At 53.5% G+C, this 25,110-nt stretch overlaps 10 non-coding genes across 10 annotated transcripts; 7 read left to right on the top strand and 3 right to left on the bottom strand.

Moving 5' to 3' along the window:
• Positions 1-1,751: 1,751 nt before the first annotated feature.
• Positions 1,752-1,825, top strand: TRNAT-AGU (transfer RNA threonine (anticodon AGU)). The gene has a single exon. It is a non-coding gene; the product is annotated as a tRNA-Thr (tRNA).
• Positions 1,826-3,765: 1,940 nt separating this feature from the next.
• LOC112544845 (U5 spliceosomal RNA) lies at positions 3,766-3,881 on the top strand. Its single transcript, XR_003088168.2, has one exon. It is a non-coding gene; the product is annotated as a U5 spliceosomal RNA (small nuclear RNA).
• An 811-nt stretch (positions 3,882-4,692) lies between these two features.
• On the top strand, positions 4,693-4,775 carry TRNAS-AGA (transfer RNA serine (anticodon AGA)). Its single transcript has one exon. It is a non-coding gene; the product is annotated as a tRNA-Ser (tRNA).
• A 1,023-nt stretch (positions 4,776-5,798) lies between these two features.
• TRNAF-GAA (transfer RNA phenylalanine (anticodon GAA)) lies at positions 5,799-5,871 on the bottom strand. Its single transcript has one exon. It is a non-coding gene; the product is annotated as a tRNA-Phe (tRNA).
• A 4,487-nt stretch (positions 5,872-10,358) lies between these two features.
• TRNAM-CAU (transfer RNA methionine (anticodon CAU)) lies at positions 10,359-10,432 on the bottom strand. The gene has a single exon. It is a non-coding gene; the product is annotated as a tRNA-Met (tRNA).
• Positions 10,433-11,252: 820 nt separating this feature from the next.
• Positions 11,253-11,325, top strand: TRNAK-CUU (transfer RNA lysine (anticodon CUU)). The gene has a single exon. It is a non-coding gene; the product is annotated as a tRNA-Lys (tRNA).
• Positions 11,326-14,902: 3,577 nt separating this feature from the next.
• Positions 14,903-14,985, bottom strand: TRNAS-GCU (transfer RNA serine (anticodon GCU)). The gene has a single exon. It is a non-coding gene; the product is annotated as a tRNA-Ser (tRNA).
• A 4,575-nt stretch (positions 14,986-19,560) lies between these two features.
• Positions 19,561-19,632, top strand: TRNAC-GCA (transfer RNA cysteine (anticodon GCA)). The gene has a single exon. It is a non-coding gene; the product is annotated as a tRNA-Cys (tRNA).
• Positions 19,633-20,089: 457 nt separating this feature from the next.
• Positions 20,090-20,161, top strand: TRNAE-UUC (transfer RNA glutamic acid (anticodon UUC)). Its single transcript has one exon. It is a non-coding gene; the product is annotated as a tRNA-Glu (tRNA).
• A 4,262-nt stretch (positions 20,162-24,423) lies between these two features.
• TRNAS-GCU (transfer RNA serine (anticodon GCU)) lies at positions 24,424-24,505 on the top strand. Its single transcript has one exon. It is a non-coding gene; the product is annotated as a tRNA-Ser (tRNA).
• Positions 24,506-25,110: the final 605 nt, after the last annotated feature.

Raw genomic sequence — 25,110 nt, 5'->3', positions numbered from 1 at the left:
GAGCAGGTGGGAGAAGATGGGAGTGAATCCTGCTACCTCTCATGTGCAAAGGGAGCACTAACCCACGTGCAACTCATCTCTAGTGCTCTGGCCTCCACCACTCCCAGCAACTTTGTGCCCCACTAGGGAGGGTTATTTCAGAGACCAGGGAGGAAGAGGGAGGGGTCTCTGGATGCACGGAGCCCCCTGGCACTGCCTGTGAAAAGAAAGAACAAGAGCACAAGCAGAAACTTCAATTCCACTTTGTGCTTCTTGACTTTTTCATTTTAAGGACTTTGAAGAAATACTTTAAATATCTGCTCCAGTGGCGCAATGGGTCAGTGCACAGTACTTATAAAGCAGTACTTGTAGAAGACATGCTGAGGTTGAGAGTTCAAACCTCACCTGGAGCACTCACTTTTAGTCCGTGCTGGGTCATCCCCTTGCAGTGGTTCCCAAACTTTTCAGCATCACTCCGCCCCCTTTTTGATTTGTGAAAAACCCTCATGCCCCCCCCCCCCCCAAATAGCAGCAAAACTTGTTGAACAAAAAAGAAAAAAAATTGACGAGGGGAGGGCTGGGTCACCTCTTCCCCCTCCCCTGGAATTTCTTCACACCCCCTCTCCTGCCCCCCTGGGCTTGCCCCAGAGCTCAGGGCCTGGGAGTCTGGTCAGCAAGTGAAAGTTGCCTGTCAGTCCAAGCTGCTTTCTCCCCGGCTGCCGTTCCTGCCTGTCCCATGCCAGCGCCACACGCAGGCCAGTGAGGCAGGATGGGGGGGTGTCCGTGGGGCCCTGCTCTCAGTCCGTCCCTCACAGGCCCTGTGGGCTGCTGGAGGGCTGAGCCCGTCGCCCAGGCCTGGCGCGGGGATGGAACATGGGGCACGTTTCCCCCTGTGAGCGTGTGCGGGGGCAGGAGGGAGCCACATGGGCCTGGCTGAAGGTTTTGTGCTGGGGCTGGAGGCTTGAGCCCGAGCTGTCGGCCTCAGAGGGACTTGCTCCTCCACCCCCTCCCTCCTGCCTTGCTGCCTCCTTTGGCCAGCAGCGCTCAGGGGCAGCCGGGAGAGCCGGCACCAAGGGCAGAGGAGGCCGAGGCACAAGCCCCTCAGAGGGGACAGGCCTGAGGCCTCTGGCTTGCCCAGGCTCACGCCAAGGGGCTTTCTGTGGTGCCGGGCGGGGGAGGGAGGCCAGGCCCAGGCCGGTGGGAGAAGGGGCAGCGCCTGCCAGGGCAGCAAGGGGAGCTGCAGGGAGCGAGACGCGGCGTTTCTGCCTGGATCACTCAAGGGTCCTTCTGCGGGTGAAGCGCCTGTGACACCCCTGTGCTGCTGGGTTCCTTTGCCCCTCCCCTGGGAGGCCGTCCCCTTCGGGGGGGGGGGGGCTCTTGCCCTGGCACTCGTCCAAGGGCCACCTGGGCAAAGCAGCCTGCCCCAGGCACCTTCCATAGCTCAGCTGGCAGAGCAGAGGCCTGTAGCGGGTGCTCGGCAAGTGTCCTTAGGTTGCTGATTCAACTCCAGCTGAAAGGAGAGATTCTTCTCCCTCCCCCTGGCTGCAGGCCCGGCCTTAGGACCAGGCGGCTGCCTTGGGTCTGTCCCTTTGGGGCTGGTGCTACAATTGACAAAAAGGTTTTGGGTTCCAGCTGCCAATCAAATGTCTTGGGCTGCGCAGACCTTGAGTCATGGCGAGAGCTGGAGGGGAATGGGGAACGGCTGCACTTAGGAATGGGAAGGGGGTGTCTGGAACCATAAAGTAGAACAGTTTTAAGGCTGCTTCAAGGAGGGCACCATGGCTTAGCTGGCTAAAGCGCCTGCCTAGTAAGCAGGGGATCCTGGGTTCAACTCCCAGTGGTGCCTTGTTGCCAGGTCAATGTGTCTTTTCTTCCCACCATTCTTCAACATGTATCTGGAGTTTGTTTTACCTTCAGCTGAGCTTGGTGGTGCCCTCTCAGTGGGAGTAGGATAGTAGCAAAGAGCAGGAGGTGTCCTAGGGGTTTGATTTTGTGAGGCTTAGCTAGACTTGCTAAATCAAGCTGTGGAAGATGGATTGCAGCAGCGATCTCCACCAGAGTGAAGACATGGCCTAATGGTGCAATTAGTTAGATGCCAACACTAATAGCCCCACTGCTGGTAACTCACTGGCTATGTCTAGACTGGCAAGTTTTTCCACAAAAGCGGCCACTTTTGCGGAAAAACTTGCCAGCTGTCTACACTGGCCACTTGAATTTGCGCAAGAACACTGACGATCTAATGTAAGATTGTCAGTGTTCTTGCGCAAATACTATGCTGTTCCCGTTCGGGAAAAAGCCCTCTTGCGCAAATGTATTTGCACAAGAGGACCAGTGTAGACAGCTCAGGACTGTTTTGTGCAAAAAAGCCCCGGGGGCGAAAATGGCGATTGGGTCTTTCTTGTGCAAAACCGCATCTAGATTGGCATGGACGCTTTTCTGCAAAAGGTGCTTTTGCGCAAAAGCGTCCGTGCCAATCTAGATGCTCTTTTCTGCAAATGCTTTTAATGGAAAAACTTTTCCTTAAAATCATTTGCGGAAAATCATGCCAGTTTAGACGTAGCCACAGAGGCTACATCTACACTAGAAGTTTTCTCCTTAAAAAATATGTTAATGGGGGACTCAATTGCATGAGTCACCATCTCATTTGCATATTTTCTGCCAATTGGATTTTTGTGCAAAAGCAAGCAGTGTGAACACTTTTTTGGCACAAAACCCCCTTTTCCCAAAAGATTCTTATGCCCCCCCCCAAAAGAGGTATATTGATCTTTCAGAAAAAGAGGGTTTTGTGCAAAAAGAAAACTTCCATACTGCTTGTTTTTGCACAACAACCCCAGCGCAAAATCAGTTTGCCAGAAAATATGCAAATAAGATCATGACTCATGCAAATGAGACCCTAATTAGCACCTTTTTTTGCTGACAAAACTCGTTGTCTAGATAATGCAATAGAAGCACAGCGTGTCAGAGAATTGTTCCAGTGACGCTCCCAGACGAGGGGGTTACAAACCCCACGCTAGACCCCGTGCCAGGGTTTCATCACCAGCATGGCTGTTCCTGTTCTGTTCCGCGCTGTGAACATTCCTGAGAAGGTTGGAACCAACCCGGCTCCTTTAGGAAGCGGAAGCTCCTAGGGGCGGAGACTGAGGTGTTTAAACAGCGCGAGCAAACCGGGGGCAGCACCAGCCGGCCCAGGCGGGGGAGAATTGCACTCGGGTGTCCCAGGGTCTGGCTCGATCACAGCGGGTGGGCTACCGAGAAGGGCCACAGGTGCAGGCTGCAGCGTTGGAGGCTGGGGAGAAGCCGCTGACTTTGCTGCTGCGGGGCGGGCTGGATCCTCTGTAGGCTCCGTGGCTGACCTACCCTCCCCCGGGGCAGTTCAGCGGCTCGTGCCCCGGCCCTTACACGCGGCAGCAACCAGAGCCCCAAGCCCGCCTGCCCCTCCCGAGGGAAGTGCAGAGCCCGGCACCCCCAAGCTACCAGCCCAAGGGCCCACGGGGAACCAGCCTGCACCCGGAACAGCGGTGGGACTGGCAGCAGCTCGGGTGTACCCAGGGGAGCTCATTTACATACCCACAATGTATTGCGCACAGTGATTCGCCACCCACGTCCATGGGGCAGAGTTTGCTCCTAAAGCCCCTGGCTCCCACGCAAAACTCGAGCTATCAGCGTGGCAGAGCAACAGGCTGCAGAAGGGGGGGGGGGGGGGGATTTGCAGACGGTCCGGTGTAGCCACCGTGAGTTGAGAAACAGACGCCGTTTTTCTGGCAGCGCCTTTGCAGCAACTGCAGTATACTCTGGTTTTTCTTCAAATTGTATAAATCTTTCGCCTTTTACTAAAGATTTCTGTGGAGAGGAATATTTATGAGTTTGTACTCAATTTTTTGAGGCTTCACTCCAGTGAAGCTACCCAATGGTGTAAAAAACCAGAACTGAACTATTAGTTTTTGTAGTGAGGCCTGTAGGTGCCTGTGTTTATTTGAAAATGTTGTTGTACCTTATGGTGTGCTACCTTTTATAATAGTAGTTGTTGTGTTAGTCTAGTCCAGCTAAAACAAAAAATAGAACTATGCAGTGCTAACAAGAGGGGCTACATCTAGACTGGCGCTATATTTGCATAATCGTATCTGGGCGCTATTTCGAAATACTTTATTATGAAATAAAAAACAACGTTTAGATGCAGTTATTTTGGGAGAAAACCCTTCTTCCGAAATAACCCTTAAACACTCTCCTCTGGTCTGGACCTAACAGCAGTGTCAGCGTTTGCTAGTCGGGGCTCTGGACAGCACCTGCACAGAGGGAGATGGCAACTGCGGGACGCCCTGGCCAACTGTCCCAATGTCTCACAGCAGAAAAGACAGCAAAAGAGGCCAATGCAAACAGCCCCCTGGCAGCGAGGGAGTCAGCACGTCGGTGGGTGGGGCAGGGAGCTGGGGGGCAGAGCTGGGCTCTAACTCACTGGGTGCCCTTGGCCCATTCAGTGAATTTCTCCCTGGCTCTATGGCCCTGTCTGTAGAGCAGGGACAGCAACATTCACAGGCCCACAGGAGGAGGCTGGTTTGATGCTTCACCCCATGGCCCAGCAAGGAGCCCCCAGGCACCCCCTGTGTTCTGGGAGCCAGGTTTGCTGTGTGAATTCTGTGGGGCAGGTGAGGTGAGGCCTAGGCACTGGGATTAGTTACCAGTTTCTCTGGCCCTGGGGGCATTGCTAAGCTCACAGCTGTGGTGGCCGAGTGGTTAAGGTGTTTGACTAGAAGTCCAATAGGGTTTTCCCTGCGCAGGTTCAAATCCTGCTCACAGCGAGGCCTGTGTTTTGGCCACACCCCTACCCAGGGCAACAAGCTGCACAACCCCTGAGCCACTCTCCCTGTCCCCAGTCAATCCCTTTCTGCGCCTGCCAAGAGAGACAGGGGCCATGTGCCTCATTATGGGTTCCTGAGCTCTAGGGAAACTCTCAGCTCCTGCAGCCTCTGCCCCTTGCTCAGCACCCCATGGCTCAGTCCTACCCCGGGGGCTGCCCTGCTCTAGAGTGTGATAGGAGTTGAGTGAGAGGATGAAACATCTGGGCCTGCCCCCAAAGGTCCATCCATGAAGGGCAGAAATGTTGGGGATATGATGTGGGTCACTCCTCCCGAGGCACACAGCCCCCCCCCCCCCCCCCGCCCTGTGTTGGGAGCAAAGGGTCTAGAGAAGTATTGGAGGGGGGGGGGGGGGTCTTGTTCTCTGCTCTTTCTCTGCCTTGGCCAAAGAATTAGTAACAGAATATTTGTCCAAGTTTATGTACAGACAAAAACTAACTTAAGCATGTTTCTGTGGGGTAGTGATTATCATGTTTGCTTAATGTGCAAAAGGCTCCTGGTTCAAAGCCAAGCAGAAATGGGGGACAGGGAGGTTCTGGTCTGATTTGTGTCTCCCCAGATAAACACAGCTCCTGCTGTTTGGGATAAGCCCAACTCCCAGGCTGAGTAAACCAAGGAACAGCAGGAGCCCTGTCCTAGAAAGAGAGGTACAGACCAGTGTGTGTATGGCCCAGACAGACAGCCCCAGGCTGGGAGAGCAGAGCTGCCCAACAGCTCTAGTGCTCCTCAGCCCCCAGGAGGGCACATTGGTGCTAACAACATGCTCATGTGATGCCACATTCCAGCCAGGCCCACACAGAGTGTTTCTTGTGGTGTCACCTGATTTCCTGCAAGTGCAGCCCTTGTACCTGCCCCCTGGAAGAATAGAGCCCCAGGCTGTAGCTCAGCTTTCATTCTACCAGGCAGTTTGTGAGGGCAGCTCTAAACAAACCCATTAACTTGAAATTATTAGCCCCTACTAGCACATGCTAAAGCCTGGGATTGAACCAGGGACCTTTAGATCTTCGGTCTAACGCTCTCCCAATTGAGTTACTTTGACTGTGGTAAAAGGCCTGTCTGGCCTGTAATTCTCTGTCTGGGATGTTTGGCTGCATGTCGTCATGCCCTGCCCAGGAAGGTGAGACTGGCCTTTCCACAGGGCCCCTCCCCCACAGCCCAGAGCCAAGGTTCCCTCTAAGCCAGGCCTGGGCAATACAGGCCAGCGGGCTGGATCCAGTCCATGAAGCCACCCAACATGGCAGCAAGAAGCCTCAGGCAGATTCCCTGCTCGCCCTGCCCCCACGCACAGCTGAGAGAAGGGGCTGCTGGGCCCTTTGTGTGTCTCAGCTGTAGAGGAAAAGGCTTCATGCCTGGTCCCTGCTCCAGGCTTGTTTGTGGCCAATGGGAGCTGCCTGCTTGAAGCCCTGGCCAGTCCCCACAAGCTCTTATTCACCCAGGGGTATGACCTGTGCCCCCTGCGCAGGGAAGGGGCTGCCTGAGAAATGTGCTTGGCTGCTGGGAGTGTCTCCCAGTCAGAGCCTGCCTCTGGCACCTCAGCCCCTCCCTTTCTTCAGCCCACTGGCCCTCCCTGTGATGGAAAAGGGCAAAGACTTGGCAGATTTCATTAATACAGATGAGGCTGGTTTCCCTAATTGGGAATTGAACCCAGGCCTCAGCAGTGAAAGTGCTGAATCCTAACCACTAGACCAGGTGTGTCCAAACTTTTTTTAAAGAGGGCCAGATTTGATGAAGTGAACATGCGTGAGGGCCGACCATTTTGCCTGACATTCTTTGAACCATTAAAATTAAATGCAAATTAACTATTTTATGCAAAGTTTATTGCAAACGGCAAACGACATAACACCAACTATACATGTTGTGTCCAAATATATTTATAACTGATTTAGACCAACTGACATTAACTGAGATTTTACAATGTATTCATCTCAATTGAAAAAAAAACTTGCCTACACTAATGTGAAGGGTGAAACTGAGATCTGGACTGCAGTACATAGGCTAGGTCTGGTTCAAAGGCAGTGGTTTTGATGCGCAAAATGTCACGCAGGTGAGAGTCACTTAGTCTTGTCCTCACGTGGTTCTTGTTACAGTTCATAGCAGAGAATGTCTTCTCACACATATATGTTGAGCCAAACAAGCTCAGCATTTTCTTAGCCAATGTTCGAATCTCTTGAAACCGGCTCTTATCCAGTTGGTGGTAAAAGTTCACAAGAGAGAGCTGTTGGTGACGACTGCGTAACTCGCTGTCACAATGCAGCTCAATGAGCTCGAGCTGCAGCTGATCTGGAGCATCATCGGGGTCAACAGAGAATGGAGAGGAGAAAAGGCTGATCTCCTTTTCAATAGCTGCAAAGTCCTGAAAGCGCCGTTTAAACTCCCCAGCCAGAGATGCAATGTCTGCTGCATACCTGCTCGTTTGCGCACTGATATTGTCCTGTGGAAAACTGTTCATTATTTCCTGCAACGCTGAAAAATGTATGATATTGGGCTGTGTTTGTGACAACTGCCTTATGAAAAGTTGCAGCTTTGTCCCAAAGGCTTTGAGGTGTGAATAAAGCTGGTTCACCGCTGCATCTTTCCCCTGAAGACTCGTGTTCAGTACATTCAGATGCTTTGTTATGTCAACTAGAAACCCCAAATCAGCCAGCCAAATAGGATCAGATAGTTCTCGCATTGGTTGTCCCTTTGTTTCCAAGAATTCTCCGATTTCCTTTCTGAGAGAGTAGAAACGCTGCAGTGCAGACCCCCGACTGAGCCATCTTACATCGTTGTGATATAAAACATCTTCGTATTCAGCCTGGATGTCCAGTAGAAACTGTTTAAACTGGCGGTGGCACAGGGCTTTAGAGCGAATAAAATTAATAGTCTTTAGCACCGGTTTCATAACATGATCATATTTGAGATGTTTAGCACAGAGAACTTGCTGATGAATGATACAATGGAGTTTAATAGCTTTGCCTCCTTCTTCGATCACCTTGTTACAGATTAGGGTTGATAATCCACTTCGTTCACCAACCATGGCAGGTGCCCCATCAGTAATAATCCCAGTAACTTTGTTCCAAGGCAGTTTCATGTCATCTATGGCGGAACTAACAGAAACAAATATATCTTTTCCTCTTGTTTGGTCCGTAAGGCTCTGGAGGTCAAGTAGCTCTTCAGTCACATTCATTTCATCGTCCACCCCTCTCATAAAAATCAGCAACTGAGCTGTGTCAGATAGGTCCGTGCTTTCATCACAGGCTATTGAAAAGAAGTCAAAATCCACTCCTTTGGATGTCAACTGTCTCTTAATATCTGATGAAATCTCCTCAATTCTCCGTGCTACAGTGTTACGAGCCAGGCAAATGTTGGCAAACTCTTGCTTCTTCTCGGGACAGATATTCTCAACCATTTTCATAACGCATTCTTTGATAAAGTCACCCTCAGCAAAAGATTTGCAATTTTTAGCAATTAACGTTGCCACCTCATAGCTCGCCCTTGTGGCATTTTCATTTGACTCACGGGCTCTTATGAAAAATTTCTGTTGTGACATTAAAACAGCTTCAAGTTGCTTCAACTTTTCACTGCGGTCGTGCCCTGTTAGCTTGTCGTATGTGCTATGTCTCGACTGGTAGTGTCTCTTGAAAATTAAATTCCTTATAAACAGCCACAGTCTTTTGGCATATCAGACAAACACAGTGATTCTCTATTTCAGTGAAGAAATATTCCACTTTCCACCTGTCCTGGAAGCGGCGGCCCTCACTGTCAACTTTCCTTCTCTTATTTACAGTCGCCATTTTTTTTAATTGACCAGAAGGGGAAGGGATCATGTGAGCGCAGTGCCAGAGGTTTAATACACTGCCCAAGTAATACACTGCACTAATACACTGCCCAACAAGAATTCTCTTGCCTTTGTGGCTGTTTGTGGCGAAGTCTCTAATGATGAGCTCCACGTGCCTGAGCCCGTTTGTGGCGAAGTCTCTAATGTTCGCAGCTCCACGTGCCTGAGCCCGCCAGGAAGCTGACAGTGCGCAGGGCCAATCGCAGATACTGAGCTTGAGCAGCTGCGGAGTCCATCCCTGCACTCTCAGCCCCAAGGTAGAGGGCTTGCAGGGTCAGAGGCGGGTGGAGAGCGCAGGGCACGCTGGCCTCACGGCGGCCCGGGGGCAGGGCGAACCCGTAGCCAAGCGGGGGAGCAGGGCTGTGGACGTGCCCTACATGGTGGACTTTAGGACCGCAGCGGCCGCCATGGACGGCGGCAGAGCGGCCGGAAGCGGCGTCAGTCAGAGGAGCGCCGGGGAGCCTGGAGAGGGGCAGGAAGCGGGGGCTGTTCCTGCACTCTCAGCCCCAAATCGGAGTGCAGGGGCAGGGTTTGGGACCGTGGCAGCGGCGGTGGCGGTGGCGCGCTGAGCGCGCCAGTTAAAAAAAGCACCGGGGAGCCGGGAGAAGCGGGGGGCCGTATTAAATCCGACCGCGGGCCGCATTTGGCCCGCGGGCCGGACTTTGGACATGCCTGCACTAGACCATCAGGGACACATGAAGCCTTTTTGCTCACCTACACTAGCCTTTCACAGGCCACTTTCTGTCCCCTTCAGGACATGGGTCCATTTTCCATTGTCCAGAGGGGACAAGAACAGAAACCAAACAGAACATCAGAACAGCCAGACTGGGCCATGCCAGTTGCCAAATGACAGCAGCCATGACAGCAGCCAATTTTATTGCCCAGTGGGAATCCTCGGGACAGACAATTGTTAAGTGATCCCTCCTGTCGCCCATTCCCAGCTTCTAGAATACACCAGCTAGGGACACCTGCCCTGTCCACCCTGGTTAAATGCCATTGATTGACCTTCCCTGCATTAAATTATCCAGTTCTGTTTTGGATCAAATGTCTTGGGCTGCGCAGGCCTTGAGTCATGGCAAGAGCTGGAGGGGAATGGGGAACGGCTGCACTTTGGAATGGGAAGGGGGTGTCTGGGACCATAAAGTAGAACAGTTTCAAAGCCCTTTCCAAAGAGGGCACCATGGCTTAGCTGGCTAAAGCACCTGCCTCATAAACAGGAGATCCTGGGTTCAACTCCCAGTAGTGACTTATTGTAACCTTTGCTCACATTTACTTATGCCCTTCTGGGACACAGAAGAGGCCTCCCCTGGCCACCCATGGAACTGCTGGTTCAGGAAAAGGCTGATTGGGGAGGGGTGTTTGGAAGAAGGAAACAACAGGTGAGAAGCACCTGATGCCCACATACCCAGACTCTCTAAGGCTGCAGGAGCTGCAGCGGTTGCTCCCTCAGGCTCTCTAGGCCCTGACCTGACCCCCTGAGGGAATCACAAGGGCATGTGGTGCTGGCTCTCCTGGCCCAGCAATTGCAGTCAGAGCCCTGCCTTGCCAGTGCCAGCAGCTTCTGCAGGGGCTCTAGGCTTCTGGTTTCCTTCTTCCCAATACCCATCTCAAATCAGCCTTTTCCTGAACCAGCAGTTCCATGGGTGGCCAGGGGAGGCCTCTTCTGTGTCCCAGAAGGGCATAAGTAAATGTGAGCAAAGGTTACAACAAGGCACCACTGGGACTTGAACCCAGGATCTCCTGTTTATGAGGCAGGTGCTTTAGCCAGCTAAGCCATGGTGCCCTCTGCCAAAGGACCTTTAAAATGGCTCTTTATGTTTCCAGACAACACTTTTGACTCCCAAAGTGCAGCCGTTCCCCACTTCCCTCCAGCCATTGAGCCCAGGTGGTGTCTGGCCCCCTGGGCACACAAAGCTACAGCTCTGTGGGCAGGGGGCTTTGGCTTCCTTGCCCATGGGATGCTGTTGCAGGGAGGGCTGCTCAGCAGGGCTGGGGTTCACCTGTGGAGGAAGGGAAGAGTATTTGGGTGCAGACTGGCTCACCTAGTGAGGAGGCTTTAAACTAGGTTTGATGGGGGCAGGTGCCCAAAGCCCAGAGGTAAGTGAACAACATGGACACCTGGGGGATACCAGGGCACAGGCAGGAGAAGATGGGAGTGAATCCTGCTACCTCTGCCATGGCTTGGCCCAGGAGTGCTGGGGTCTAGCAGCTTTTCACTCCAGCTTTGTGGGAGGCCAAGTAGGAAGGGGCCTCTGGAGGCTCATAGCCCCCTGGCCTTCTGTGTCTGTGGAAAGTGGGGAGAGGACACATACCTCTCACTGGGGAACAGGGCGCATGGATCCCACTCGTTCCTGCAGAAAATGAAACAGGCTGAGCATTTTGCAGAGAACAAGCCAGAGCCCTTCTCCTGTCCCTGGAGAGATGGAAATGGGTCTGTTCCTTGTGGGGAAAGAAGTGGGTGTGTTGGGAGTGGGGTTCGAGTTCAAACCTCTCCACAGACCAGAACCCCACATTAGGGGTAAGAAAGAGCCTTGAGTCAGGCAGTGGAGAACACTTGGCTCCTGTTACCCTGAGATGAGATATTAGGAAACTTTACCCATGCATCCTGGCTAGCTCAGTTAGTAGAGCCTGAGACTCTTAATCTCAGGGTCATGGGTTCAAGCCCCATGCTGGGCAGAGCCTTTCCTTAACTCACATTCTCAGCCTGTGACCAATTGGCTCTCAGTTTTCACCAGGGTTTTAGAAAGAAAAGGTCTAGTCCTCGGGTCCAGCTTTAGTAGAACCAAAGAGAAAACCAACTGCAATTTCCATCTTCTGAGGAGAAGGGAAGAGGATTTTCTTCTCCTCAGTTCTAGCCACATCAGCCCAGGGGGGAGAAAAAATAACCCTCCGCCTGCTGATTGTCCCCCGTCAGCTTCTGTAGCTTCACCTCCTTCCACCTCCTTCCACAGCAGCTCCAGCTTTGAGCTACAAATCTCAAGGGGCTGGTGAGGAAATGAGGCATTTCCCTGAGAACAAGAGGTGGAGTGTTCACAAGGAGCATCCCCCTCCCCTGCAGAGCAGGGTGTTAGAAAGAGCTAGGAACAGAACAGTCAGACAAATTCCATCTCTTCAAATGTGTTTCTCTGGTGTAGTAGTTATCATGTTTGCCTAACGCGCAAAAGGTCCCTGGTTCAAAGCCAGGCAGGAACACAGGGTCTTCTCTTATTGCGGTGCCCAGGTAACTGCAGCTGCTGCTGACCAGCCTGTTGATGAGCCCAACGCTCATGTGACAGGGGAGGGGGTAACCTGGGGAAGCCAGATAAATCAGGCCAGGCAGCTGCTTGTGCCTTGGCCTCCCCTGCCCTGGGAGGCTGGTGCATTGGGCCGGCTCTGCCTGCTGCCTCCCTTGTGTGACTTGCCCAGTGTAACAGGCCAAATGTCGGAAAAGCCTCTTCCAAAAAAAAAAAGCAGAAGAAAAAGCTGCACAAATTGGGTTTTGAAATTTGCGTAGCTTTTCCCAGAAGAGCAGTGTAGGGCAGACACAGCCTGAGTGTTGCTCAGCACTGGTAGGAGACAGGGAGGGACAAAATGATCTAATGGCACCTGCAGCCTTTCAGAACAACTCCCAACCCCAACCGCAAGAACCAGCCCTTCCCTCCATCCTCACTGGGGTCTGCTGGGAACTGTCTGGACTCAAGCCCACCCCAGTTTCACCCTAAGGGTTGCCTGTTCTGTAAAAGCTGCGCCCTGGAAATGAGAAAGCAGCTAAAGTGACACTCGTGGGACTTGAACCCACAAACTTTGAATGTCTAGCTGGGCTCACATGAATCCCTGTAGCTTAAAATAGTGATAGAAAAGTAGCCATGTTAGTCTAGGGCAGCTGAAACAAAATACAGAAAAAAACCAGTTTCTTGCCATTTTAACTCAGAAAGGACATTATCTCAATGACTTAATTACCTGCATCCTGCTTCAAAAGCCTTTTAAAACTGCACTTTCAAGGGAATCCTCTGAACTGTTATTCATGCTAAAATTTGACACTTTACGGCGGGGTCCTAACAAAGACTCTAGTTATCTTACCCATTACAAAGATAGCTTCCCCAATTATCACCTCTAATATCATTAGCTCACAGACATTTTCCTTCCCCCCCGCATCCCCGTTCTGTTCTGAAATTTGATTTGTCCTTTTCATATGTGTTTGGTTTTTTTAATTGTATCCTTTGCTATATATGGTTGTGACAATTTTCTTCCACTATTTGATCCGAGGAAGTGGGTCTGGCCCATGAAAGCTCATCACCTAATAAACCATCTTGTTAGTCTTTAAAGTGCTACATAGTCCTGTATTTTGTTGCAGCTTAAAAGTCCAACATGCTTTCCATTGCACCACAGAGCCTGATATCTCCACTCTCTGCTTTGCAGCATGGCAATTGCTGGTGGCAAAGAAAGGGGAGCCACGTCTGTCTCTTTGGGGAGAGCAGGTAGGAAGAGGGGGGGGGGGATCACTGAGCCCTTGACAGTGAAAATAAGGGATAAGAGCTGAGCTGTAGTTGGAGAATGTGGGCATCAATCCCACTGCCTCTCGCATGCTAAGCAAGTGCTCGACCACTTGAGCTAATTCCCCTGTTGTGTTTACAAAAGTCTTCTTGGAGGCTCTTCCCTTCTCCACGGTGACGTCTGTCATCTAGGTCAGTTAGTCGTGGGAAAGGAGAAGGCTCCGAAAAGGCCTCAAGGGCAACTCTCAAGGAGACTCCCTGCAGCAAAGCCATGGGGGGAGGGGGGGATTCTGAGATGGCCCCTGCCCTGCAGCCTGTCCCACCTGGCCACTGTCATGGACTCTCTGTGAGGTCATCACCTCCCAACCTCCTTTAGCCAATAAGCTGAGGGGCTGCAAAAGGCCCTTGTGATGTCACTGCCACACCCACTCCTGCCCTCCAGAGCTAATGTCCTGCCCCAGGCAGCCCCTTTGCATGGCTGAGCTGCTCCCAGGGGTGACACATTTCTTACAGGGACTGTTCTATTGGGCACCACCCCTTGGGCAGGGGGATGCTCAAGGCAGGAAGTGGGGGGAGGGGTTGTGATAGGACAGTACCTGTAAGAAATTAAAATGTGGAGTGTGGGAGACTCAAGGCAGGGATTTGGGGAGTGTGTGAGAGTGGGGGGGCGGGGGGGCTCAGGGCAGGGGAGAGGATGTGGGAGGGTAAAGAAGTCAGGGCACAGGATCTGGGATATGCGGGAGGCTTGGGGCTGGGACTGTGTGTGTGTGTTGCGGGGATCCCTCTGCTCTGTGCTCCCTGAGGCCCTTTAACACACATGGACTGACCTGGGCGCAGGCCAATGAGGGGGGTTTCAGTGAAGCTACATGTAAATGGATCCCTCTAGCAATCCCTGCCAGCCACACGCACAGGGGGAGGGACTTTAGCCAAGGAAGCAGAAGCAGCCACTCTGAGGGAGGTTTAGAAGCAAAGATGGGCTGCTGCAAGGATGGATGAGGGGATGTCACAGGGCACGAGCATGATAAGGGGAGCAGAGAGGGCCCTGCTGCACCCAGAGACATGGCAAATCCTGGGATTGAACTAGAGACAGAAATTCACCTTCTAACTGTCCCTTCTTCAACTTTTAGCTCCTGATTAAGCCCCTGTGAAGAAGCCAGATACACAGGAAGGGCTGATCACACCCCTCTGAAAATCAGCTTTCCATGGGTATCTGTAGCTGGCTCCAAGTCATGGGCCTTGACATCTCGTCTCCCTCCGGAAACCAGGGAAGTGTCTCCCACCGCTGCAGCCTCCTGAGGCTCTATGGCCCTGTCTGTACAGCAGGGACAGCAACACTCACAGCCCCACAGGAGGGCCCCTGGCCTAGCAACGTGGCCCCCTGAGCAGCCTCTGATGTTCCCTGCGTGAGCCCCAGAACCAGCCCTGAGTGATGGGGCAGAGGGGGAGCAGCTCACACATGCCAAGGGGCTGGCCAGGGGCAGGACATGAGCCTGCAATGCAGCAGTGACATCACAAGAAACTTTTGCAGCACCTCAGCTCATTGGCTGGGAGGCAGTGACCTCATAGAGGGACCATGGCAACAGCCAGGTGGGACATCTCAGGGACCCCCATGGCCTGGCTGCCTGGAGCCTCCTTTGTGAGGTTTCCCCTTGAGGGCAGAAGGGATTGAGGGTCTGAGCTGGGAGTGTCTCTGTGGAGATTTCCTCTGTGGGGCAGGCAGGGTTGCAGGAGAGGCTGGCACTGAACCTCTGAGAGAGGCAAGAGGATGGGCTGCAAACACCCAATAAGAATGGGATTTGAACCCAATGTGTGCAGAGCACAATGGATTAGCAGTCCATCGCCTTAACCACTCGGCCACCTCATCGGAGCTGTGACCATTTGCTTCAAATCACCTGAAGTCAGCACTTCAGGGAACCTTTCTGCCACTTGCTGACTGGCCAAGGACACCCAGGGCTGGAAGGTTTTCGCTTTTCACAATGTTCCCTGGGCTGCTGTACAAAGCTCAGTGCTCGTAACAAACCCAAACACCCCTGGCTACATCTACCCTGTTTTGTGCAAAAGGTCTTGCCCAACAGTGTGTCCACACTGCCATGTGCTGTTGCACAAGAGAAGTGCTTTTCTGTAAAAGCAGCCATGGCAGTGTGGACGGTCTCCTGCTCAGGAAAGCTCTGACGGGCATTTTCGATATTTGGCTTTCTTGAGCAAGAAACCCCTGTTGCTGGTCCACACTGCCTCCTTGTGGACGAGTTCTTGCACAAGAGGGCTTATTACTCGTGGGGAGAGCAATAACTTCTGTGCAAGAAGCCCTGTTGTCTGATGCTGCACTATAAATTTACTTGCGCAAAAATGTGCTTTCAGTGTAGACGCGCTGCAAGATTTTACACAAGAGCAGTTGCTCTTGCACAAAAAGCCTGCAGTGTAGACGTAGCCCTGCAGTGTAGACACAGCCTGAGAGACACGAGGAAACGAAGTGGCCAGAGCCTCCCCCCAGCAGGCTGGCCCTCAACAGGACAGGCACATCTACACAGCACCCTCACCTCGAAGTGAGCTGTGCAGTGTGAGAGGCTGCCCGGGACCCCAGAGGAAGGTCTGTGGGGAGTTTCCAAGGCAACAACAACTACAAAGTTTCATAATCTACACTCACGTGACTGTGATTTATTCCTCCACTGGCAAGTGTCTCTGAAGGGATGAGAAATGCAGGGCCCAGGTGCAGGGAGCCGGGTCACATTCTCCTGCCTGAGTCTCAGTCCTGGCTGAAGCCTGGCTACAGAGAGAAGAGGCCAGTGCAAACAGCCCCATGGCAGCGAGGGAGTCAGTAGGTAGGTGGGTGGGTGAAGCAGGGAGCTGGGGGCAGAGTTCAGCTCTAACTCACTAGGGGTGCGTCCCATACTTCAAAATAATCAATGCGCCTACAGGCAGTCCCCGGGTTACGTACAAGATAGGGACTGTAGGTTTGTTCTTAAGTTGAATCTGTATGTAAGTCGGAACTGGCGTCCAGATTCAGCTGCTGCTGAAACTGATCAGTTTCAACAGTGGCTGAATCTGGACGCCAGTTCTGACTTACATACAGATTCAACTTAAGAACCCCAGGCATCCCCAAGTCAGCTGCTGCTGAAACTGATCAGCGACTGATTCCAGGAAGCCCGGGGCAGGGGCTTCCTGTAGTCAGCCACTGGTCATTTTCAGCAGCTGCTGACTTGGGGACACCTGGGGCAGAGCAGCTGGGGTGCTGCTGGGTTGGTCCAGTGGCACCCAGAGCGGCGCTACGGGACCAACCGGCAGCACCCCAGCTGCTGTACCACAGGCGTCCGGAGCAAAGCCGCGGAGCACGGGGGCAGCGGGACAGCCCAGACGTGCTGTGGCTATCCTGCTGCCCTTGGGCTCCGTGGCTTTGCTCTGCTTTGCTCCCCGTCTCCCCGGTCTGCAGACCGAGAGGTGGGGGGGGGGAACAGAGCAGAGGAGAGCAGAGCAAAGCCGCGGAACACGCGGCCAGCTGACAGCCCAGACGCATCTGGGCTGTCAGCTGGCCACGTACTCCGCGGCTTTGCTCTGCTCTGCTCTGCTCCCCCTCCGCCTGGTCTGCAGACCAGGGGGAGGGAGAGCAGAGCAGAGCAAAGCCACGGAGCCCGAGGGCAGCAGGATAGCCACAGCGCGTCTGGGCTGTCAGCTGGCCGCGTGCTCCGCCGCTTTGCTCTGCTCTGCTCTCCTCCCCCTCCCCCTGGTCTGCAGACCAGGGGGAGGGGGAGGGTGAGCAGAGCGGAGCACGCGGCCAGCTGACAGCCCGCCACTTTGCATCCTCTCCCTGGTCTGCTGGATCCGCGTAAGTCGGATCCGCGTAACTCGGGGACTGCCTGTATTTTGAAATAGCTTATTTTGTAATTTGGGGCTGGCTACACAGCACTTCAAAACAAATCCGCATGCAGGGACGTCGGAATAGCGAGCCTGTTATAGCTTGAAATAAGGGGCTTGCTCTTAAGACGTGTCAGTGTGATATGAGCACCACGTCCTAAACCTCCGAGCTAGCCGGCCCACAGGTGTGAGTCTCACAAGTAGCACTCGCAGGGATGTTGTGGGCTCTGGAACAAGGTGGGTGAGGCAGCAAAGCCTTTTGCCAGCAGGGGAATTAGCTCAAGTGGTAGAGCGCTCGCTTAGCATGTGAGAGACAGTGGGATCGATGCCCACATTCTCCAATTACAGCTCTATCCTTTAATTTCAGTGGCCCCATCCCTCTTCTTACCTTCTCTCCCAAAGAGACAGACCCCCCAGTGGCAAAGCAGAGAGCGGAGATATCCAACTCACCAGCCCAGCAGGCTCTGTGGTGCAATGGAAAGCATGTTGGACTTCAAAGCTGTAGTGGTTAATGTGAGTCCAGCTAGACATTCAAAGATTGTGGGTTCAAGTCCCACCAGAGTCACTTTAGCTGCTTCCTAATTTCCAGGATGCAGCTTTTACAGACCAGTCAATCCTTAGGCTGACACTGGGGTGGGCTGGCATCCAGGCAATTCCCAGCAGACCCCAGTAAGGATGGAGGGAAGGGCTGGTCCTTGGGGTTGGGGCTGGGGGTTGTTCTGAAAGGTGCCTTTAGACCATTTTGTCCCTCCCTGTCTCCTACTAGTGCTGAGCAACACTCAGGCTGTGACACGGCTGCCAAACATCCTGGACAGTTAATAATGAGCCAGACGGGTTTGTTGGCAGCTCAGTGTGCGGAGCCTTAGATGAAACATTTAAAGGTCCGTGGTTCAATCCCAGGCTTTGGCATGTCTCTCGGTGCAGCAGGGCCCTCTCTGCTCCCCTTGTCATGCTCGTGCCCTGTGACATCCCCTCATCCATCCTTGCAGCAGCCCATCTTTGCTTCTAAACCTCCCTCAGAGTGGCTGCTTCTGCTTCCTTGGCTAAAGTCCCTCCCCCTGTGCGTGTGGCTGGCAGGGATTGCTAGAGGGATCCATTTACATGTAGCTTCACTGAAACCCCCCTCATTGGCCTGCGCCCAGGTCAGTCCATGTGTGTTAAAGGGCCTCAGGGAGCACAGAGCAGAGGGATCCCCTCGACACACACACACAGTCCCAGCCCCAAGCCTCCCCCATATCCCAGATCCTGTGCCCTGACTTCTCTTCCCTCCCACATCCTCACCCCTGCCCTGAGCCCCCCCCACTCTCACACACTCCCCAAATCCCTGCCTTGAGCCTCCCACACTCCACATTTTAATTTCTTACAGGTACTGTCCTATCACAACCCCTCCCCCCACTTCCTGCCTTGAGCCTCCCCCTCCCTCCTGCCCAGCCCAAGGGGTGGTGCCCAATAGAACAGTCCCTGTAAGAAATGTGTCACTTTCACCCTTGGGAGCAGCTCAGCCAGGCAAAGGGGCTGCCTGGGGCAGGACATTAGCCCTGGAGGGCAGGGGTGGGTGTGGCAGTGACATCACAAGGGCCTTTTGCAGCCCCTCAGCTTATTGGCTAAAGGAGGTTGGGAGGTGATGACCTCACAGAGAGTCCATGACAGTGGCCAGGTGGGACAGGCTGCAGGGCAGGGGCCATCTCAGAGACCCCCCCCCCCCCCCCCCATGGCTTTGCTGCAGGGAGTCTCCTTGAGAGTTGCCCTTGAGGCCTTTTCGGAGCCTTCTCCTTTCCCACGACTAACTGACCTAGAAGGCCGACGTCCCTGTGGAGAAGGGAAGAGCTTCCAAGAAGACCATTGTATATGCAGCAGGGGAATTAGCTCAAGTGGTAGAGCGCTTCCTTAACATGCGAGAGGTAGTGGGATTGATACCCACATTCTCCAATGAGGGGAGAAATTTTCAATTTTTCTTTTTACCAGCAGAGCCAGCCAGGGGGCTAAGTGGCTCCAGTAGCTCCCCCCCCCCCCGGCCCCCACTTCCTACTTGCTCTCCCCAAAAGCCAGCCACGTTGGGTCAGAGAGCTGCTGGACACCAGCCCTCCTGGGCCAGACAGTGGCAGGAGCACTGGAGGCAGGTTTCAGGTGGGGCAGAATTAGCTCCATTGGAAAAGTGCTGCCTTTGCGCATGAGAGGTAGCAGGATTCACTCCCGTCTTCTCACACTTACTCGCTGGTGCTGAGGGGCCGGCCCCTTTCCTGCCGCCCCAACTCTTATTCCCACAATGCGCTTTGTGCAGGGGCCGCTGGTCTTTCTGCCAAGGTGCATGGCTGGGAGCCAGGACTCAGGACCCTTCCTAAAATATACAAATCCCCGCCCCCCATGACCCTCTGTTCCACTCACACGGTCTGGCTGCTGCCCACATGGAGCTCAGGGGCCAGGTGGGTGACTTGCCTTGCAGCTGTGACAGCATCAGACCCCTGCCACCCGCCTGCTCAGTGTGGAGACCAAGCCCACGGGTGGCACCTGGGATGTGAGTTACACAAAAGCCTCTTGTCTCTTGTTCCTTGTCCAGTTCCCAACATTGGCTCCAGATGACAATTTCTGTGGGGGTGTAGCTCAGTGGCAGAGTGTTTGACTGCAGATCAAGTGGTCCTTGGTTCAAATCCATGTGCCCCCTTACAAAATTTCCTTCTAGTGGAAATATTTTCCTTTCCAGTTCCATCACACTCTGGCTTTACATTGCTTGAGGTTCTTGACATTAATAAGAACCCTTAATGCAGAGCTACTCAACTTTGGAAGCCCTGGTGGCCACAATGAATGGCACTTAACCAGGATGGACAGGGCAGGTGTCCCTAGCTGGTGTATTCTAGAAGCTGGGAATGGGCGACAGGAGGGATCACTTGACAATTGTCTGTCCTGAGGATTCCCACTGGGCAATGAAATTGGCTGCTGTTGTGAGACAGGATCCTGGGCTAGTTGGGCAACTGGCATGGCCCAGTCTGGCTGTTCTGATGTTCTGTTTGGTTTCTGTTCTTGTCCCCTATGGGCAATAGAGAACGAACCCACATACCAAAGGGGACAGAAAGTGGCCTGTGAAAGGCTAGTGTAGGTAAGGAAAGAGCCTTGTTTATGTGTCCCTGATGGTCTAGTGATTAGGATTCAGCACTTTCACTGCTGAGGCCTGGGTTCAATTCCCAGTCAGGGAAACCAGCCTCAGTTTTCACATGATAACTCCCCACTCGTTCGTCTTATCTCATTGATACAGCAGCTGTGACCCAAGAGGTTCACTCAGGGCCCCTTTCCCACCTCTCCCTCACTGCCAAGACAGCACCTGCCATTTTCACAAGCCCTTCAGAAGGGGCAGAGCTGGGTGACTCAAACTGCCCCTCCCCTCTCCCATGCAGGCAGCCCTGCAGGAAGCTCTGTGGCGCGCCCAGCGCACAGGCAGGTCGGCACAAGATCCATTGGTTCTGTTTGGTTGTTGAAGGAGACAACCCAGAACTGGCTCCAGCCCCCACTCAGTAACCTGGGGAAATGACCCACCAGGCCTGGGCCCCTCGGAGCCTTCTCCCCCTGGTCCTGCCTCCCCTTCACTCAGCTCTCACTGCTCGGTGCTGCCAGGGAGGGGCCTCACTGCGAGAGCCGCCTGGGCAGGTTCCTGCCACAGAGACACGTCCCAGAGCAGGACGGATGCTCAGACCGACACTGAGTGTTGCTCAGCGCTGGGGTGAGACAGGGAAGGACAAAAGGGTCTAACGGCGCCTGCAGCCTTTCAGAACAGCCCCCGGTCCCACCCCAAGTACCAACCCTGCTCAGGATCCCCAAGGGCACTGACACAGACTCCCTGGCACAGGACAATCCCAGGCCTCGGTTCTGTCGGCCAGCGGTTTACCCTCTTCTGTTTCCTGTCAGCTCCCTGTAAAATACCTCACAACGGTAGGTGAGGGTGAGTAGGAATATACCCAGCTGTGCTGTAGAGCGGCTGTTAGTTGGGGGAAGAGAGGTGCTCCTGCCGCCTCCCCGAGCAACTCACACATTTAAGAAAACTGCAGGTGAATATTTTTACACTCTTGTTATGATGGCCAAGTGGTCTAAGGCGCCAGACTCCAGGTTATGTCTTTCCCTCAGTTGGGTGTTCTGGTCTCCAAACGGGGATGTGGGTTCAAATCCCACTCCTGACATGTCTTCCTTTTTATATCTAGAGAAGTGACCTCATTTCAATGACTCCCCTGATATTGTAGGAGCCCTTGCTCAGCATTTCTCTGAGGCTGCATCTACACAGCAGCGTTCCTTGGGCATAACGGCCATTACACTGCAATAACAATGGGAGCGTCTACTCAGCAATTCCATTATTCCGACTTCTGTAACGCTCCATCCAGACCAGTGGCCTGAGGAGCCAGGAGGTTTCCAGGCTGCAGACAGACAAGCCCACAGGCAAAGACAAAGTGGAGTCATTGGGTCTTCAGCCTAGCAGGGTCTCTGTGTGGCTCCCAGACCTTTTGTTTCCCGTTTCCAGGGGCCCAGATTCAGCAACACTCACAGACCCCACAGCAGGGGGCTGGTTTGATGCTTCACCCCACGGCCCAGCAACGAGACCCCAAACTTCCCCTGTTCTAAGAGCCCAGTTTGCTGTGTGAATTTTGTGTGGCTGGTGACATCACGCCTGGGCATTGGGATTATCTGCCAGTTCCCCTGGCCCTGGGGCTTTGCTGTCTTCACATCTGTGATGGCCGAGTGGTCAAGGTGTTGGACTAGAAATCCAATACGGCTTCCCTGAAAAAGTTCTAAGCCTGCTCATAGCGAGGCCTGTGCTTTGGTCACTCCCCCTGCTAGTGTAACTCTTCTGCCAGGTAGTGCTGGCAGCAGCCAGGGCTGGGTTCGATGTCTAGGGGTTTCTCTTCATTCATCTCACACAAAACTGGCTTGAGCCCCCACCCAGCAGCCTGGGAAATCCACCCGGGCACCTCGGGGAGGCGATGCTTCCCCACTCGCCAGCACAGAGTCTGAATGTAGAAAAGAAACTTTTAATGAAAGAGGGTGAGAAGTAACGTGGCATTCGCCTGGGAAAATACCACAAGCAGGGCTCAGAACCAACCCACAAATAAGTCTCGGCTCAAGTGGCTTGAGCAGTGTCCTTTGCCAGCAATGTAAGTCCAGCAATGTACGTGTCCCACTCACGTGCCCAAACTTTCTCTGTACCCCACTCACAGTTGCTGCCCTTGCTCAGGGCAGATAAGAGCTCAGGCATGATTGGAGGGAGTGGGCATAGGAGGCATCTCACCCACTCCGCTGGCCACCCGCCACTGCTCCTACTGGCTTGCCACCAGCTACTCCCTCCAGCTACCCTGCTGGCCACCTGCCACTGTTCCTACTGGCCATCCACCAACTACCTGCTCTTGCCCCTACCCTTCATCCTGCTGGCTGCTTGCTCCTGCCAGCTGCTGCTTCTATGATCGTGATCGGTCTGGCTCTGGGCTAACCCCAGTGATTTCTACTCTTTGTCAGTTTCCTTGGTGATTTCAGCTCTTGGCCCCCCCACCTAGGCTGGACAAAAGATTCCAGCCCCCACTGGAATAATATTTCAAAATAACAAAGAGATTCCTTAAGGAGTCTGTTCTAGGTCTATCCTTAGCATGGGTAGTGGGGGAGGGAGAGACAGAATGAACCCGTCTCATAGCTCATGGCTGGAGGACATGTGGCCTGCTGGTTCACGCTCCTTCCCCCCACACCCAGAGTCCACTCCACTTGAGTCTGGAAGGGGAAGGCTCGTCCATCCCAGACTTTTTTCAATGACAGCGTCTCTCCTGCAAGCACTGGTGTCATATTTTACAATTCCTACAGTTAGAAATAAAATGGTTTGTGACCCCACAACAGCCAAATTAGTTACAATACTCCACATTCCATTCTCACAACCGATCCTCCATCAAGCCCATAGCACTGGCTGAACTGGATTTACATAGCCACAGCCCGAATTCCTTTCCCAGCCCAGCATGAGCTGTATTTCCATATCAACAGTTGATTATCTTGCAGGGCTACACAACTGAAGGAGTGTCCCCACAGCTAGGACTGCTCTCCCCTTTCAGCTGGCTGTATTGGAAACAGTGTTTGAGACCCTGTTTACTTCTGCAGTGCAGACATACCCTGAGTGAGTGGGGGTGATACAGGGCGAGCAGCTCAAACAGGCCAAAGGGTTGGCCAGGGGCAGGACATGAGCCCTGCAAGGCAGCAGTGACATCATAAGCGCCTTGTGCAGCACCTCAGCTCATTGGTTGGGAAGCAGTGACCTCACATGCAGACCCCACATGCAGACCCCACAACAGCTGAATTAGTTTTGTTTGAGCTGCTCCCCATGAAAAGGGGTGAGAGGGAGCCCTTGGCTGTGGGACCCACTTGTGCCTGTTGCTCAGGATTAAATAGGATCTCCCCCAGGAGGTTGCCTGTTCTCTTTCCACCTTGCATTGGCTGGGAATCAAATCAAGCAAGGGGCAGCAAACGCCAGGCACTGTCAGTGTCTGGGCCACAGATAAAGACCCTGTTGGAGCTGTGGTCCCAGGAGGAGTCTCTGCAGGCCCTGCAGTCCATGCAGAGGAATGTGGACATTTATGGCCGAATGGCCAATTGTCTTACACAGAAAAGCCACCTCCTTCCTACCCCCACATCCTAGACCAAGTCAGAGCCAAGGCCAAGGAATTGCAGCAGGGGTATGTGAAGGAAGCTCACTGTGAAATCAGACCAGAGACGGACACTGTCAGTAAACACTCATATCAGAAAAGCTCCTCTGGATGCTGGGCCCCCCAGAGCCGTGTGCCGCTGCCATTTGCCTGCTCCGTGGACGTCTTCCCATTGCAGAGCGCGTGCCGAGCCAGACTGTGACTAGACAGCCCCTCTCTGGGCACCCAGGGGCTACGTCGACACTGCAGGCTTCTTGCTCAAGAATGGCTGTTCTTGCGCATAAACATGAGGAGCATCTACATTGCACACAAGTTCTTAAGCAACTAAATTTACAGCAAAACATAGGAAAAGAGTTAGTCCTCTCCCCATGAGGAATAAACCCTCTTGTGCAAGAGCTCTTGCACAAAAATGTAGTATGAACGGGCAACAGGCTTTTTTTGTGCAAGAAATCCCTATGGCTAAAATGGCCATCAGAGATTTCTTGCACAAGAGAGCCTGCACACTGCCACGGACATTCTTGCAGAAAAGCACATGGCAGTGTGGACGTGCTCTTGCACAAGTCATTTTGCGCAAGAACTCTTGCACAAAACAGTTCTTGTGTAAGAAGCCTGAGGGGTAGATGTAGCCAAGGGGTGTTTGGGTTTGTTACCAGCACTGAGCTTTGTACAACAGCCCAGGAAACATTGTGAAAAGCCAAAACCTTCCTGCCCTGGGTGTCCCTGGCCAGCCAGCAAGAGGCACAAAGGTTTCTGCTAGTGCTGGCTTTGGGTAGGTTGAAACAAACCCTTGCAGCTCAGATGAGATGGCCAAGTGGTTAAGGGGATGGACTGCTAATCTGTTGTGCTCTGCACGCATGGGTTCAAATCCCATTCTCATTGGGATCCTGCAACCCTTCCTCTTGCTTCTCCCAGATCTCTCTTCAGTTCAGTGCCAGCCCCTCCTGCAACCCTGCAGGTCCTTGTGATGTCACTGCTGCCTTGCAGGCTCATGTCCTGCCCCAGGCCAGCCCCTTGGCATGTGTGAGCTGCTCCTCCTCTTCCCCCATCACTCAGGGCTGGCTCTAGGGCTCAAGCAGGGAACATCAGAGGCTGCTCAGGGGGCCACATTGCTAGGCCAGGGGCCCTCCTGTGGGGCTGCTGTACAGACACAGCCATAGAATCTCAGGAGGCTGCAGCGGTGGGAGACACTTCCCTGGTTTCAAGAGGGAGACAGGACTTCCAGGCCCATGTCTCTGAGCCAGCTACAGATTGAGGGCATGTGCACCTGTTTTTGTGTGAGCCCCTATGGTGCCCATTGGCTCATGCTGGGGGGTGGAGGGTCCCCAGGCCCCATAGCTCCTCCTGGGGAGGGGTAGAGGAACCCCTGGTCCAGTATTTCCTGCTGTGGAGAAGTAGAGGGACCCCATCCCCTATAGCTTCTGCCGGGGGGGACCCTGACCCCTCATCTCCTGACGCTGTTTCAGTTTTTCCCTGGTGGATGCTCC

Source organism: Pelodiscus sinensis, unplaced genomic scaffold, assembly GCF_049634645.1.
Source record: "Pelodiscus sinensis isolate JC-2024 unplaced genomic scaffold, ASM4963464v1 ctg35, whole genome shotgun sequence".
In the NCBI taxonomy this organism is placed as follows: domain Eukaryota; kingdom Metazoa; phylum Chordata; order Testudines; family Trionychidae; genus Pelodiscus; species Pelodiscus sinensis.
This window is presented reverse-complemented; position numbering and strand designations above follow the sequence as displayed.